Source organism: Schistocerca cancellata, chromosome 5 (genome assembly GCF_023864275.1).
Source record: "Schistocerca cancellata isolate TAMUIC-IGC-003103 chromosome 5, iqSchCanc2.1, whole genome shotgun sequence".
Lineage (NCBI taxonomy): Eukaryota > Metazoa > Arthropoda > Insecta > Orthoptera > Acrididae > Schistocerca > Schistocerca cancellata.
This window is the reverse complement of record NC_064630.1, coordinates 39,960,671-39,976,492: the sequence shown is the minus strand read 5'-3', so window position 1 is coordinate 39,976,492 and position 15,822 is coordinate 39,960,671. Positions and strand designations below refer to the sequence as shown.

Sequence of the window (15,822 nt, the reverse complement as noted above, 5' to 3'; positions counted from 1 at the left end):
TCTGTAATATTTTTATTTGATTCCAGTAAGAATATTTAATAAAACTGTTTTACTGGTATTCTTCTGTTACAGGATGAATAAGCTACATATTTATTTTGACAATGAAGAAACTTTATAGTTTAATTACCCATCAACACTGAGCCTACTGGTGACAGATCACTAGCTCATAAGTACAGTGATGGAAAGGAGAACTTGCGATGGACTTGGAAAAGACTGTCCTGGCATTTTCATGAAGGAATTTACTTATTTTTGTGACTACGTGTAGGTGGAACACACATAGGACATCTTACTGGACTTACGAGAACTGAAAACCATTACTACGTACTATATAATCGAAATGTAATGTGATCTGATGAAGAGATGTTATCAAAGAGCAAGTAATTTTGAAACTCTTGGACACAAACTATTCTAAAATAAATTTATCATTAATCAGGATGGAATGAGATGGCTTGAACTTGCACTTTCATACAATAATATAGTATTTCTGTACAGATCGTTTTTTTTTCCTTAGTTCTTTATTAGTCTTACTGTTTTATTTCACTTTCTCTATCCATTATCTGAATTTGATATGTACTGAAATGTATCTATTTGCTACATTCATGGTCATAAGATAAGGGATCTGTGGTTTTCATGACATAACATGAGGAACAAGTATAATGTGCAGACTCGAAAGGGTGCCTGGTATCATATCAACTTGTGACACAGTGATACAGATATGAGAAGCACTGTTGAACAGATCATCCATCATAAATGTCACTTACAATGTGTAGTGTCCCTCCATCAGTTATGTATGGTCCATTAATAAATGTGATGCCAAAAAACAGCATGAGATGATGCACAATGGCTTCCTACACCATAGATCAGACCACCCAGTTATGTCTGTTGTGCTGCATTTCACTGATGGTCAGACACACTATGAGGATTAGTGCCGCTGCATAGAGATGTGTTAGGGTTGCAGACCTTTATTCTAGAGAGCCCCATACCTTACATGTTGAAACTGATTGAAATCTGGACAGTGAGATGAACACCCTACATATAAGATATGTGCTCAGACTGCATGTACTTATCCAACAGATCAGCCATTACCATTCACCAGATGAAACATAGACAGAGAAAAGGCACAGCAATCGCAATATTGCAAGGCAACACCCAGTGAGATACATGTTCTTAGTACTGTGCTATCCCAGATGAGAACACTATGCCACCTTCTTCCGGACACATTACAAGCCTGTCATTATATTTCAAGGCACGGATATGGCATACAGTGATACTGTCTATGAGGTGTCATGATAGAAACATGTCTGCCAATAAATGTTTCCTCAAGGACAGATGAACAGAATGTGAGAATCATTCTTTAACAACTCATCTTTGCATATGATACTACCCAGTGATTGATGGGTAAGGCACCACATTTCTTCTTTGTGTGTGGGAAATGCATTTAGCATGCTGCTGAGTACACAGGCAAGCTCTCCAAGCAGACACGATCTTGTGGAACACGTATAATCTAGGGATGGATCAAACTCTCGCACCTGGACATCTGTTGTGCTTGCTGGACATCTTTGGGCATTTAAGGAAATGTCAGGCTGAGATTTGTTAGAAGAATGCCAAGGGAATGTAATATACCCACGAAAGAAGTGGTTTACAGAACACTTGTTTGAATGATTCTTGAGTATTGCTCACCATTCTGGGACCTTTACAGCCTGGATTAATGGAAGAGATAGAGAAGATCCAGTGATGAGCAGTGCATTTTGTCACAGATTGTTTGATTGGTGTGAAAGTGTTATGAAGACACTCAGCATCCTCCAGTGGCAGTCACTATGAGAGAGGCATGGTGTATCATGGAGAGGGTTACTGTTGAAGTTCTGAGAGCATACAGAGTTGGGAAATGTATTACTTCCTCCACATGTCTCATAAAATGATTGTGAAGAGAAAATTGAAGCAATTTGAGCTCAATTGGAAGGTTATCGAGAGATGTTCTTCCCATGCACTATTTGTGAATGGAACAGAGAATGAGGGATCAGACAGTGGCACCAGGCGTACACTCACTCACACACCGTATGATGGCTTTCAGAGTATACAAGTAGATATCAGGTGAGGTAATGATCCTGGTGCTAGGTCATGACACTTGGTAAACCTTGCCATTACTGTCATTTCCTCTCTCAGCAATCTTCTCCACGATTGTGAAATCATGCTACAAACAACATTCAACTGCTGACCCACCTCCCACCAACTATGGTTAATGTCTAATCTGCAAATGACCTACCCATATATAATACTACTCTGTTGTGTTCATCATCTCATTCTCCTTCCCTATCATTTAACTACTGTACCAAAGACAATCAACTCACATTTAGAACTTCCATATCCATGACTTCTGGCCATACAGGCTCTTTCAAGAACATTCTGTGGTTATCCACTGGTAAACTAGTTATGTAACACATTTCATACTTGATCCAGCACAGCTTAGTATACTTAGTGTCACCAAGACATAGTGTTTGTTCATGAATCTCTAAGATCCCTTCACTTTAGAACAGAATGTATAATCTGATTCTTGTTTACAACAATTTATTTTATTCTTCTTCAACACTGCAACCAGATAAATTAGTTGTGTTTACTTGTACTAGTAAATTCCTCATGCAAGAAAAGTCTGATTTTTAAATACACAGCCACCTACAAACAAGTATCTGTCATATCAGTACATCAGATTTTACATTTTATCAGCTGCTGAAATATTTTCAGTGTGCATCTCATTTTCCTTGATTAGAAAGGTCATTTTCAAAGTAAAGAATGTTTGGATGTGACAACCTGTATTTCTCCCCCACTCCTACCACTGTGTCATAGACCTTCCTAATAGCTGCATGATTTTAAAATGTGTGACAAAATTGACAATCCATCAAGTGTGAGGTTTGTAGTGTAACACAGTTTCTGAGTGCAAAGCAAGTTCACCCTATTAAAATTTACAGGCACATAAATTAGTTTATGAAACATTTGATGAACAAAGCTTCAGTTACAGACTGGTGCATCATGTGTGATGCCAGACAATTTAATATTCATAACGAAGAATGACCTGGCGAACCTTCAGTTGTGATTGAGAAACGAAGATGAAGTCTTGAAGAAGAAAATCAACAAGATAGACATCTCACTATTTAGGGACTGAGCCTGTGCTTTCCCAAAATTTCACAGTCATTTCTTAAAAGCTGTTAGAGTGATTTGGGCTATAGAAAAGTGTGTGCCAGATGGGTTCCTCATCTTTTGACAGATGAACACAAAAAACAATGAATGGGAATTGCAGTGTCTTGCATCACTAATGATACCTCATCTCCCCCACCCCCCTCCCCCTTCCGAAAAAAGGAAAAGAAAAAACAAACAGAACACCACAAAAATGTTAAGGCCAGAGTGTTTAGTGATTGATGGGGCATCTCACTCATCAACCTTATGCCTAGAAAAGAGACCATAAATGCAGTAGCCTAATGTCACACACTTCAACATTGTGCTACTCAAAACAAACAGCATGGATTGTTGTCTACTGGCATTACGCTTCTTCACAATAATGCTTGTCAACATTCTGTTGTGTTAATGAAGGATTTGCTTTGGCAGTTTACACAGTATGTTGTCAAATATCCACCAAACTTGTTTTCAAATGATTACCATCTTTTTTCCAAACTGTTAGAGCTTTTGAGTGGAAAGCAATATTGAAATGACAATCAACTGACTGAGGACAGTAGGTGATTCGTTCAACATCTTGGTGGCAACCAAATATGCAGAAGGCATAGGAAAGCATATAGACATTATGAGAAAACTTTGAATTTGAATGATCACTGCATAAAAAAATAGCTAAGATATCAACACGTGTCATAAAAAAGTTTTCTTTCATTATCTTGAATAAAAATGTTTACAGAAACAAATATTCTTTATTTTTAGAATGAACCCCATATTTAAAATCAGATGAAAATATTGACAGAAATAGTCTTTGAAGGACTACTGACTTGCAACAGCCCAGGGGCCAACATTTGGCTGGCTGATGCACTGGTGACATTGGCAAAAATTTCCTCCCTCATTATTTGCCTAAATCATTCTAGTACACAGAGTCTTCAACAAAAATTCTTCAATGATCATTCCACCATTATTTTCCCAACTTCAGAGAACCCAATTCATATTGTCGCTCTAGCCTGGTGCAGTTCTTTCGATTTAACACCATTCTGGTGATTTATTTATTCAAGCATTGTCTTATTTGGTCCAACATGGTTCAATTACTCAGTCTCAGAACTTCCTGTGCCAGAACATTTTGAGGCACTTACTAGTTATTGAACACAGTAACTTAATCAAACAATGGAAACTCCAGGATGTTATGCCAACAAAGCAAGGAAAAGATAGATTGATGCTTACCGTAAAGACGAAATGTTAAGTTCCAGATCGGCGCAATTAAAAAGATATTTACTCATTCACTTTCAGCCTCAGCCTTCATCAGGAAAAGATAGAGAAATACACATCAGCATGTTTTGCCTTAAGAATAATATCCTAGGTATGTAGCAAAGAATGTATTAGAGCGGTGTACTTTAGTTATTTCCAATCAGTTGCAAGCTATGGCATAAGTTTTTGGGGAAAAACCAGGTCAAGACTAAATGACATTTTTATTATGCAAAAAAGAGCTATTCGTATCATGACACACAGCCCACCACAAACTCACTGTAGACCCTTATTCAGACAACTAAAGATACTGACAATACCATCAATATATATATTTTTAAATGCCTGGAAATGATCAGTAAAAATAACTACGATCTCCAAACCAACTCAAGCTACCATGATCGCAATACAAGGCACTGTAAAGACTTCCACATTCCCTATGTAGCAAAAACTATAAGTCAGAAAGATGTTAGCAGCTTAGGAATAAAGCTTTTAAATGCACTTCCCTCTCAAATTAAAGAATTGAAAGGCAAAAATAATTTCAAGTGTGAAGTAAAAAAATACTTGATGGAAAAATGCTACTACAGTGTAAATGATACCTGTCTGAGACTGTGGATTGAAACCTGTACTTATTTTTTTAAAATTCAAACTAATTTAGTTATGTTTTCAACTTCGTAATTATGGTACTTATGAAAAATCTGATAAATATCCGTAATACATTTAGTGTATAAGGCGTAGTTCATGATCTATAATTGTTTATCATGAGCACGTGCTTTTGTTTTTGTGTAATAAGTTCTTGTACACTACTTATGTACTATGTGTATGTAATTTGTTTTGCTGTTTGTATATGTTTGTCCATTTATTATGTGTATGTGTTGTTATGTGTTACGTGTAATCAAATGACAAATCCTATATCACATGTGTGAACTATTGGATGCTAAATAAATAAATAAATAAAATAAATCATTCATTCCCACAAAAATAAGCATTTCGCACACCAACTCCAGCAGCTGAGGACAGGGGAGGGGGGCAGCAGGGGATAGCAGTGTACAGGTGGCAGAGAGAGGAGTGCTGTCTCTCAGAGTGTGCACGGACTAAATTACCAACAGGCACAGTATCAGGAGGCTGTGAGAGAGGGATGTGGGGAAAAATGAGCAAAACAGGAGAGGAGTATGGAAAGATGGTCGGGTCGACAGAGAGTGGCACAAAAAGAGGGTGGGAGATAAGAATAGGTCAGAGGTGGTAGGACAGATGGGCTAGAAACTGTTGGGTGGAGGGTGTAGGAATGGTATGTTACTGTTTGTTAAGGCTGGAATAATTTCAGGAGAGGAGAATGGGTTGTAAGGATTAGCCCCACCTGTCCAGTGCAGAAAAGCATGATGGTATAGGAAAGGATCCATATGGTCTGCATAGTGAAGCAGCCATTGAAATCAAGCATGTTATATTCAGCTGCATGCTGTGGGTGGTCTACTTTACTCTTGGCCAGTTTGGTGGTGGCCATTCATCCTGGTGGACAGCTGGCTGGTAGTCATACCAACATAAAAAGCTGTGCAATGATTGCAGCAGAGCTGGTATATGACATGGCTGCTTTCACAGGTGGTCCAGTCTTTGATGGGGTATGATAAGACTGTGACAGAACTGGAATAGGAAGTGCTGGGTGAGCGGATTGGGCAAGTTTCGCACCTGGGTCTTCCAAAGGAAAATGGTCCTTGTGGCAAGGGGTTAGGATTGGGAGTGGCATGAGGATGGACTAGGATGTTGTGGAAGTTGGGTGGGAGGTGGAACACCACTTTAGGAGGGATGGGAAGGACTCAGGTAGGATGTCTTTTATTTCAGGGCATAATGATAGGTAATCAAAGCCCTGGCAAAGAATGTGGTTCAGTAGTTCCAGCCCATGGTGATGTTGATGAAGGTGGCATTCCTTCATGCCTAGCCCTTGAGAGTTGTGGGAGGATTGGGATTGTGAGGGGAAATGGTATAGGAGATTTGTTTGCAGACTAGGTCTGGAGGTTAATGCTAGTCTGTGAAGGCCTTGGTGAGATGCACAACATACGGGAAACAGAGTTCTTCTCACTGCAGAGACACCGTCCCTGGGTATTGAGGCTGCATAGAAGGGATTTTTTAATGTTCAACAGATGACAGCTGTCGAAATGTATGTATTGTTCATGGTTGGTGGGTTTAATGTGCCAGAAAGGAGGAGGTCAATGCCTAGCAAGGTGGCATGCTGGGCTGAGGAGGGCCATGTGAAGCAGACAGGAGAAATAGTGTTGAAGTTGTGAAGGAATGAAGATAGAATGTCTTGGCCATTAGTCCAGATCATGAAGATATCATCAGTGAACCTGAACCAAAGTAGGAATTTGGCATTTTGGGAAGCCAGGAAGGTCTGCTCTAGATGGCCCATAAGCAGGATGGCATAGGAGAGTGCAATGCAGGTGCCCATGGCTGTGCTATGGAATTGTCTGTTGCCTTCTCTTCAGAGGAGAAGTAGTTGTGAGTTATGACATATTAATGAGGTATATGAGGAATGAGGTGGTAGGTTTTGGAACCTGAAGGATGTTGGGAAAGGTAGTGTTCAATAGCAGTAAGATCGTGGGCATAAGAGGTGTTGGTGTATGAGGAGGTAGTGTCAACAGTGATGAGTAGGGATCTAGGAGGGAAAGGGGTGGGGATGGTGGAGAGTCGGTGAAGTTATCCTTAACTAGGGAGGCTAGATCATAGGCAGTTGGTTGGAGATGTTGATCAATGATGGTTGGTATAAAGAACCATGAAAGAAGGTCACATATGTGTAAGAGATCTGAGGACAAAGGATGGTTTTGATCAATTAAGTTACGTTAAGACAGAGGTTTTGGAACCAGATTTTAAGCTGCAAGGTATTTCCAGGGGTATATGTGGACTCTAACTACAACTTATTGGTTATGAATAGTAGATTAAAACTGAAAAATTGTAAAAAGGTAGGAAATTAAGGAAATGAGACCTGAATGAGTTGAAAGAATCAGTGGTTATTGAGAGTTTCAGAGGGAGACTTAGGCAATGAGTGACTGAAACAGAGGCAAGGAATATGGGAGAAGTCAAATGGGTAGCTCTGAGGGATGAAATACTAAAGACAGCAGAGGATCAAAAGGATAAAAAGACAAGGCCTAGTAGAAATCCTTGAATACTGTATGAGATACTGGATTTAACTTATGGCATGGGAAAATATAAAAATGCAGCAAATGAAACAGATGAGAGTGAATACAAAAATGTAAACAATGAGATTGGCAGGAAATGCAGATAGCTATGCAAGAATGGTCAAAGGACAAATGTAAGGATACAGAAGTATATATAACTAGGGAAAGAAAGATATTGCCTATAGGATAATTAAGGAGACATTTGGAGAAAAGAAAATGGGTTGTATGTATATCCTCATATGGAAAACCAGCCCTAAGGAAAGAAGGGAAAGCTGAAAGATAGAAGCAGTATATGGAAGGGATGTACAAAGGAAATGTCCTTGAATGCAATATTATAAAAAAAGAAGAGAACACAGATGAAGATGAGATGGGAGATATGACAATCTGAGAAGAATCTGAGAGAGCATTGAGAGACCTAAGTCAAAACAAGACCCCTGGTGGAGATAACATTCCATCAGAATTATTGATAAATAATTCCAGTTCCAAAGACATAAGGTGCTGACAGATGTGAAAATTCTCAAACTATCAGTTTAATAAGTCACAGTTGCGAAATACCAACATGAATTATTTACAGAAGAATTGAAAAACTGGTACAAGCTACCCTCAGGGAATATCAGTTTGACTTCTGGAGAAATGTAGGAATGCATGAAACAATACTGACCATACCACTTATCTTAGAAGGTAAATTTATAGGTTAAGTAGATTTCAAGAAAGCTTTTGACAATGCTGACTGGAAAACACTCTCTGAAATTCAGAAGAATCAGACGGCAATTATGAGTCAAGGGGAATGAAAGGGAAGCTGCGGTTGAGAAGGGAGTGAGATAACTTTGTAGTCTATCTCCATTGTTATTCAGTTTGTATACTGAGCAAGCAGTAAAGAAAGCCAAAGAAAATTTTTTGAGAAGGAATTAAAATTCTAAGAGCAGAAATAAAATCTTTGAGGTTTGCTGATGATATTGCAATTCTGTCAGAGACAGCAAAGGACTTCGAAGAGCAGTTGAGCAGAATTGACAGTGTCTTGAAAAGAGGATGTAAGATAAACATCAAGAAATGCAAAACACGGGTATTGCAATGTAATCAAATTCAGCCAAGCTGAGGGAATTGGATTAGGAAATGAGACACTGAAAGTAGTAGATAAATTTTTGTATTGGGCAGTAAAATAATTGATGATGGCTGAAGCAGAAAGGATATAAAATGTAGACTGCCAATGGCAAGAAAAGTGTTTCTGAAGAACAGAAATTTGTTAATGTTGAATACAGATTTAAGTGTTAGTAAGTCTTGCTGAAAGAATGTCCCTGGAGTGTTGCCTTGTAATGAAGTGAGACAGTGATGATAAACAGTTCAGACAAGAAGAGAAGAGGAGCTTTTGAAACATGGCAATACAGAATAATGCTGTAAATTAGATGGTAGATCATGTAACGAGTGAGGAGGTACTTAATAGAATTGGGGAGAGAAGAAATTTGTGGCATACCTTGAGCTGAAAGTGGGATCACTGGGTTAGGTTGGTTGGTTGGTTTAAGGACAGGGGGTTAAAACTGTAGAGGGAGATCAAGAAATGAATAGAGTAAACAGGTAGAAAAGGATGTAGGTTACAGTGATTACGTGGAGATGATGAGGCCTGCACAGGATAGAGTAGTGTGGAGAGCTGCATAGACCAGTCTTCAGACTGAAGATCACAATAACAACAACAGTCCAAGTTGACAGAGAAATTTATTTACCTATATTTTTATGATTCTCTACTGACAAATTTGCTTCATTAACCCCCCTATTCTCACTAAAACTTAAGGGTTTGCAAGTCATTTTGTCAGAAAGAGCAAATTCCGAAGTTATTTGCATGAGTGAACATTGGCTTATAAAGGACAATATTAAAACCTTAAATAACCTTGCAAATTAATATGTTTCCAGCAGTTTTTTTAGGAGTATTGTAACACAAGGACAATCCTGAACACTTGTGGAAAGCTCAATGAAATATAGTGGGAGATACAATTTTAATTCTCTTAATGAAGAATGTATATTTGAAACCAGCTGCATAGAGTTAGGATAAAATATTGTAATGTTATCTGTGAATAGAAATCCACATGCAGAAATAATGACACTCATTTTATATTAACATCGCAAATTAATTTGTAAATATGGTCATGCGCTGAACATTTCTAAGGATCTTTTTTAATATACAGATCTGAGTCAGTAATTTCTACCCATCACTTTTTACATATACTATACCACCATTAAAAAAATTAGTACACTGTTTTAGAGGTTTCCACTTCACGGAAGATTTACTGTTGCAACAATGCATATGGAGTATAAGAAATGATCACATTTATAGATAAATAGCATACGCGGTTCTGAGGTACCACGTATCGACCCACGCTGAAACAGCCATATTTAAGTGTGGCATAACCTCCATGGATGGCAATGCAAGCCCTGACTCGGGTATCCAGTCAATCTTATAGATGACAAATACCACCCTGAGATACATTATGCCATGCCTGCTCAATGTATAAACACAGTTCTATAAGAGTTAACGGTTGACGAGTTTCACGAGTCACTTTTTGTCCCATCATATCCAACACGTACTCCATTGGAGACACGTCTGGAGATCATGCTGACCAGGGAAGTTGCTTCATGACTTGCAGAGCATGTTGAGTTTCATGGGGTATGTGTGTATGAGCATTATCACATTGGAACAACACGTCACATTCCTGTTTCAAGAACAGCAAAAGAATGAGTCTTACAACATCCTGCACATACTGAGCGTTGGTTCGTGCCTGTCCAGAAATAAAAAAGGTGAATCAGAGTTGTAGCTTATCACACAACAGACTATAAAGTGTAGGGCCAGTGTGTGTTTTACGAATGTACTCTACAAGACAGTGCTCACCAGGTCTACGTCATACATGCAAATGACCATCACTTGCGTGCAGGCACAATCTGCTTTTATCGCTGAAGACCATGGTGTTCCTTCAATGTTCCAAGATCCTCTGACAGCAACAGTTGAGTTGTGCCTGCCAATGCTGTGGTGTGAGTGGAAGATGGGGTAGAGGCACATGCACCTGTAGTCCCACTGCTAATAATCGGTTTTCAACAGTTTGTGTTGACACATCTGGGCTCACAAGTCCTCTTATCTGTGCTCTGGAAGCTGTACGATCTGCTACTGGTGCCCTTACAGAAAGACGATCCTGGCAGGTGTCTGTGCTGCAAGGTCAGCCAGAACTCATCTAGAAGTTGAGAATGTTCATGTGACCACTGATTTCAGCATCATTGCACAAGTGACGCACCACATCCAACAAGTGTAGCAATTCTCAAAAACGACCATCCTGCCACTCATCTGGCCACAATTTGATCCCTTTCAAACTCACTCAGTTGGCTGTAGGAAGCATGAGTGCATCTCCATGGCACAGTTGCTTGTTTGCTTCTCATGTCTGCACCACACTTAGCCTTCTGGCTGTGAATATTACCTATTAAAGGGTAGACACAGACAGTGCTCTCGTAGCTAGGCCACTACGCTATTGGTGGATGATGTTGAAACCATTAACGGTACATCTACTATCCCTGTGGCATATGCTATTAGATCAAATTCAATGTCATCTTTCCAGGTGAACTACCTTTCTGGCAGTGTGTAATATAAATTTTTCTATGGAATAGAAGGAGTTGTTGATTTAGCTAGTGAAGCCAACAGCTCAACAAAACTCACTGACGTGAGTAAAAAAGGTTTAAATGCTACTTCCACTGATTTTACTTGAGTAAACAAATAGTCAGCAACATGTATAGATAGTATTTTAACTAACCATGAGGCAAATAAGATTTTCCGACTTAGAACTTTCTGCCCATTGTGCGCTGTATTATATGGAGTCACACACACACACACACACACACACACACACACACACACACACAGAACTTTGCTCCAAAGAAACTTCACCAAATGGCAGTTCAGCATATAAAATATGAATTTATTCCATCACACATTAAATTAAGTGGATTGGACTATAGAACATAGTATTCAAAATTCTGAAAAGTTTTTTATATTCTTGGAAAACTTTCTGCACACAATTAACGAAACTTTCCCTCTTACTACACTGAGATAGCAAGAGTCATGGAATACCTCCTAATGTTGTGTCAGACCTCCTTTTGCCTAGCATAGTGTGGCAACTCGACACGGGATACACTCAGCAAGTCATTGGAAGCTCCCTGCAGCCACACTGAGTTGTGCTGCCTCTGTAGCCATCCATAAATGTGCTGGTGCAGGGTTTTGTGCACAAACTGACATCTCTGTTATGTCCCATAGATCTTTGATGGGATTCATGTCAGGCAATTTGGTGGCCACATCATTTGCTCAAACTGTCCAGAATGTTCTTCAAACCAGCTGCACACAATTCTGTCCCAGTGATATGGCATACTGTCAATTCTCCAGTAGAGTTGTTTGCATAAAGTTTCCATCCTTGTTCAGGAACATGAAATCCATGAATGGCTGCATATGGTCTTCAAGTAGCCAAACATAACAATTTCCTGTCAATGATTGATTCAGTTATACAAGAGGAAACAGTCCATTCCCTGTATAACACAGCACACACCATTATGAAGACACCATCAGCTTGCACAGTGCCTTGTTGACAACCTGGATCCGTGGCTTTATGGGGTCTGCACTACACTCAAACCCTAACATTAGCTCTTACCAACTGAAATCAGGACTCATGTGAACAGACCAGTTTTCCAGTCATCTATAGTAAAACCGACACGGTCTCGAACCGTGCGACTTTCTGCAGGTGATGTCGTGCTGTCAACAAAGGCACTCACGTCATCGTCTGCTGCCGTAGACCGTTAACGCCAAGTTCTGTTGCACTGTTCTAACAGATACAGTTTTCGTAAGTCCCACATTGATTTCTGTTGTTATTTCGTGCCTTGTTGCCTGTATGTTAGCATTGACGACTCTATGCACGCACCACTGCTCTCAGTTGTTAAATAAAGGCCGTCAGCCAACGTGTTGTCTGTGGTGAGAGATAATGCCTCAAATTTGGTATTCTCAGCATGCTCTTAACACTGTCGACCTCAGAATACTGAATTCCCAAATGATTTCCAAAGGGAAATGTGCCACGCATCAAGTTCCAACAACCGTTCCAGAAGTCTGTTAATTCCCGTCATGCGGCCATAATCGTGTAGGAAACCTTTTCAGAAGAATCACCTGAGTACAAATGACAGCTCCACAAAAGCACTGCCTTTTTATATGTTGTGTACATGTGCATATCGCTATCCTATGGCTTTTGTCACCTCGGTGTGTATACCACAAAAATTAAGAAATAAAGAAAAATTGGTTACAGAAGCAATATAAACATCTAGTGCAGAAAAAACAGCTACACAGGGAACTAATGCACAACAAAAGTCCTGATTATATCACCTATATTACAAAAATATTGTTAAGAAAGTTGCAAAGGCAGCAAAAGAACTCACAAATAACACATTTATTTTGGATAATGGAAACAAATCAAAATGACAGTATGGTCAGTGGTCAAAGCTACAGTTAGAGGCTAAGATATTTCCAAAATCATGATGGGAGCAAACTGTTTACTGAATGTAATCAAAATTTAACATTAATGTAGAAAATCACACAGAGAAGGTAAACTTCTTTGGCACTAGACAGTTTGAAGGAGAATTCTTCAGTACATTCACCACAACTATACAGAAAATGTGATACTACTACTAAAAAGTTAAACATCAGCAGGGTGGTATGGAATACCAACAAAAGTGTTAAAAGCAATCTCAGAAGTAATTGTGCAGCCACTATCCACAACAGTTAATCAGTCCTTTGAAGAACGTTGTTTTCCAGATACTCTGAAGGACACAAGAATTAAACAACTATTCAAAAAAGGCACTAAATAACTTATGGGAAAGTATCATAAATCTCTCTTCTTCCATCAATATCAAAAATATTTGAAAAGTTCATCACAATACAGATTCAAAACATCATACAAAAACTTAATATAATTTCAAAAAGTCAGTATGTGTTTCATACTTGCTATCAACCAACTTGCAGACAAAATTAACTCCTCTCTAGACAACTCCTTGCATGCAAAAGGAATTTTTGTGACCTATCAAAGGGCTTTGGTAGTGTGAACCACTACTTGCTAGTTTTTAAACTGCAAAACTATGGAGTTAGGAGCCCTATCCAACCAAATGAAGACAAAGAGTGACTATAACATCTGAGAGAGGAAATTATGCTTCAGAATTGAAAACCATTTCATATGAAGAACTCCAAGGTAAACTCCTAGGTCCCATTATGTTACCACTTAACAACATTATCTACTGCTTCATGTTGATGGTCACTCAGTTTTATTTGCAGATGATACATCTGTAATCATTGAAACTAACAATACTGACCAAATTCCTCAAAATGTCATCAATACCTTAGAAAAATTGGGTAACTGGTTCAATCATAATTGGTTAAAAAAAAAAACTCAGTTAATGCAGCTCCAAGCGAAATAAGCAAAGTTAAATTACATTTGAATAGACCACAAAAACTAGTATTTGCAGGAAGTTAGCTGTGTGAAATTCTTAGGAATGCAACGGGATAAAAATTTATCATAGGGCATACACAGTAACTCAGAAATAAATTAAATAGCTTAGGATTTGCTTTGATGATATTACACACTGCTACTGGCATGAACATAAGGAAAGCAGTATATCACAGCTACTTCAAATCAGTAATAAGGTTCAGAATTATACACTCCTGGAAATGGAAAAAAGAACACATTCACACCGGCGTGTCAGACCCACCATACTTGCTCCGGCCACTGCGAGAGGGCTGTACAAGCAATGATCACACGCACGGCACAGCGGACACACCAGGAACCGCGGTGTTGGCCGTCGAATGGCGCTAGCTCCGCAGCATTTGTGCACCGCCGCAGTCAGTGTCAGCCAGTTTGCCGTGGCATACGGAGCTCCATCGCAGTCTTTAACACTGGTAGCATGCCGCAATAGCGTGGACGTGAACCGTATGTGCAGTTGACGGACTTTGAGCGAGGGCGTATAGTGGGCATGCGGGAGGCCGGGTGGACGTACCGCCGAATTGCTCAACACGTGGGGCGTGAGGTCTCCACAGTACATCGATGTTGTCGCCAGTGGTCGGCGGAAGGTGCACGTGCCCGTCGACCTGGGACCGGACCGCAGCGACGCACGGATGCACGCCAAGACCGTAGGATCCTACGCAGTGCCGTAGGGGACCGCAACGCCACTTCCCAGCAAATTAGGGACACTGTTGCTCCTGGGGTATCGGCGAGGACCATTCGCAACCGTCTCCATGAAGCTGGGCTACGGTCCCGCACACCGTTAGGCCGTCTTCCGCTCACGCCCCAACATCGTGCAGCCCGCCTCCAGTGGTGTCGCGACAGGCGTGAATGGAGGGACGAATGGAGACGTGTCGTCTTCAGCGATGAGAGTCGCTTCTGCCTTGGTGCCAATGATGGTTGTATGCGTGTTTGGCGCCGTGCAGGTGAGCGCCACAATCAGGACTGCATACGACCGAGGCACACAGGGCCAACACCCGGCATCATGGTGTGGGGAGCGATCTCCTACACTGGCCGTACACCACTGGTGATCGTCGAGGGGACACTGAATAGTGCACGGTACATCCAAACCGTCATCGAACCCATCGTTCTACCATTCCTAGACCGGCAAGGGAATTTGCTGTTCCAACAGGACAATGCACGTCCGCATGTATCCCATGCCACCCAACGTGCTCTAGAAGGTGTAAGTCAACTACCCTGGCCAGCAAGATCTCCGGATCTGTCCCCCATTGAGCATGTTTGGGACTGGATGAAGCGTCGTCTCACGCGGTCTGCACGTCCAGCACAAACGCTGGTCCAACTGAGGCGCCAGGTGGAAATGGCATGGCAAGCCGTTCCACAGGACTACATCCAGCATCTCTACGATCGTCTCCATGGGAGAATAGCAGCCTGCATTGCTGCGAAAGGTGGATATACACTGTACTAGTGCCGACATTGTGCATGCTCTGTTGCCTGTGTCTATGTGCCTGTGGTTCTGTCAGTGTGATCATGTGATGTATCTGACCCCAGGAATGTGTCAATAAAGTTTCCCCTTCCTGGGACAATGAATTCACGGTGTTCTTATTTCAATTTCCAGGACTGTATTTTAGGGCGGATCCAATCACATGCCTTGACCAGAAGTAAGCAGAACGTTAAGTGAAGAAAATGATATCACCTTTTTCTAAAAAATCTAAGTGTATTTAGTGTTCCCT

General features: G+C 40.4%; 1 protein-coding gene across 1 annotated transcript in view; it reads right to left on the bottom strand.

The window, feature by feature from the left end:
• Positions 1 to 15,822, bottom strand: part of LOC126188355 (titin) — a 516,411-nt gene that overhangs the window by 138,890 nt on the left and 361,699 nt on the right. The gene's annotated exons all lie outside the window — the stretch shown is intronic.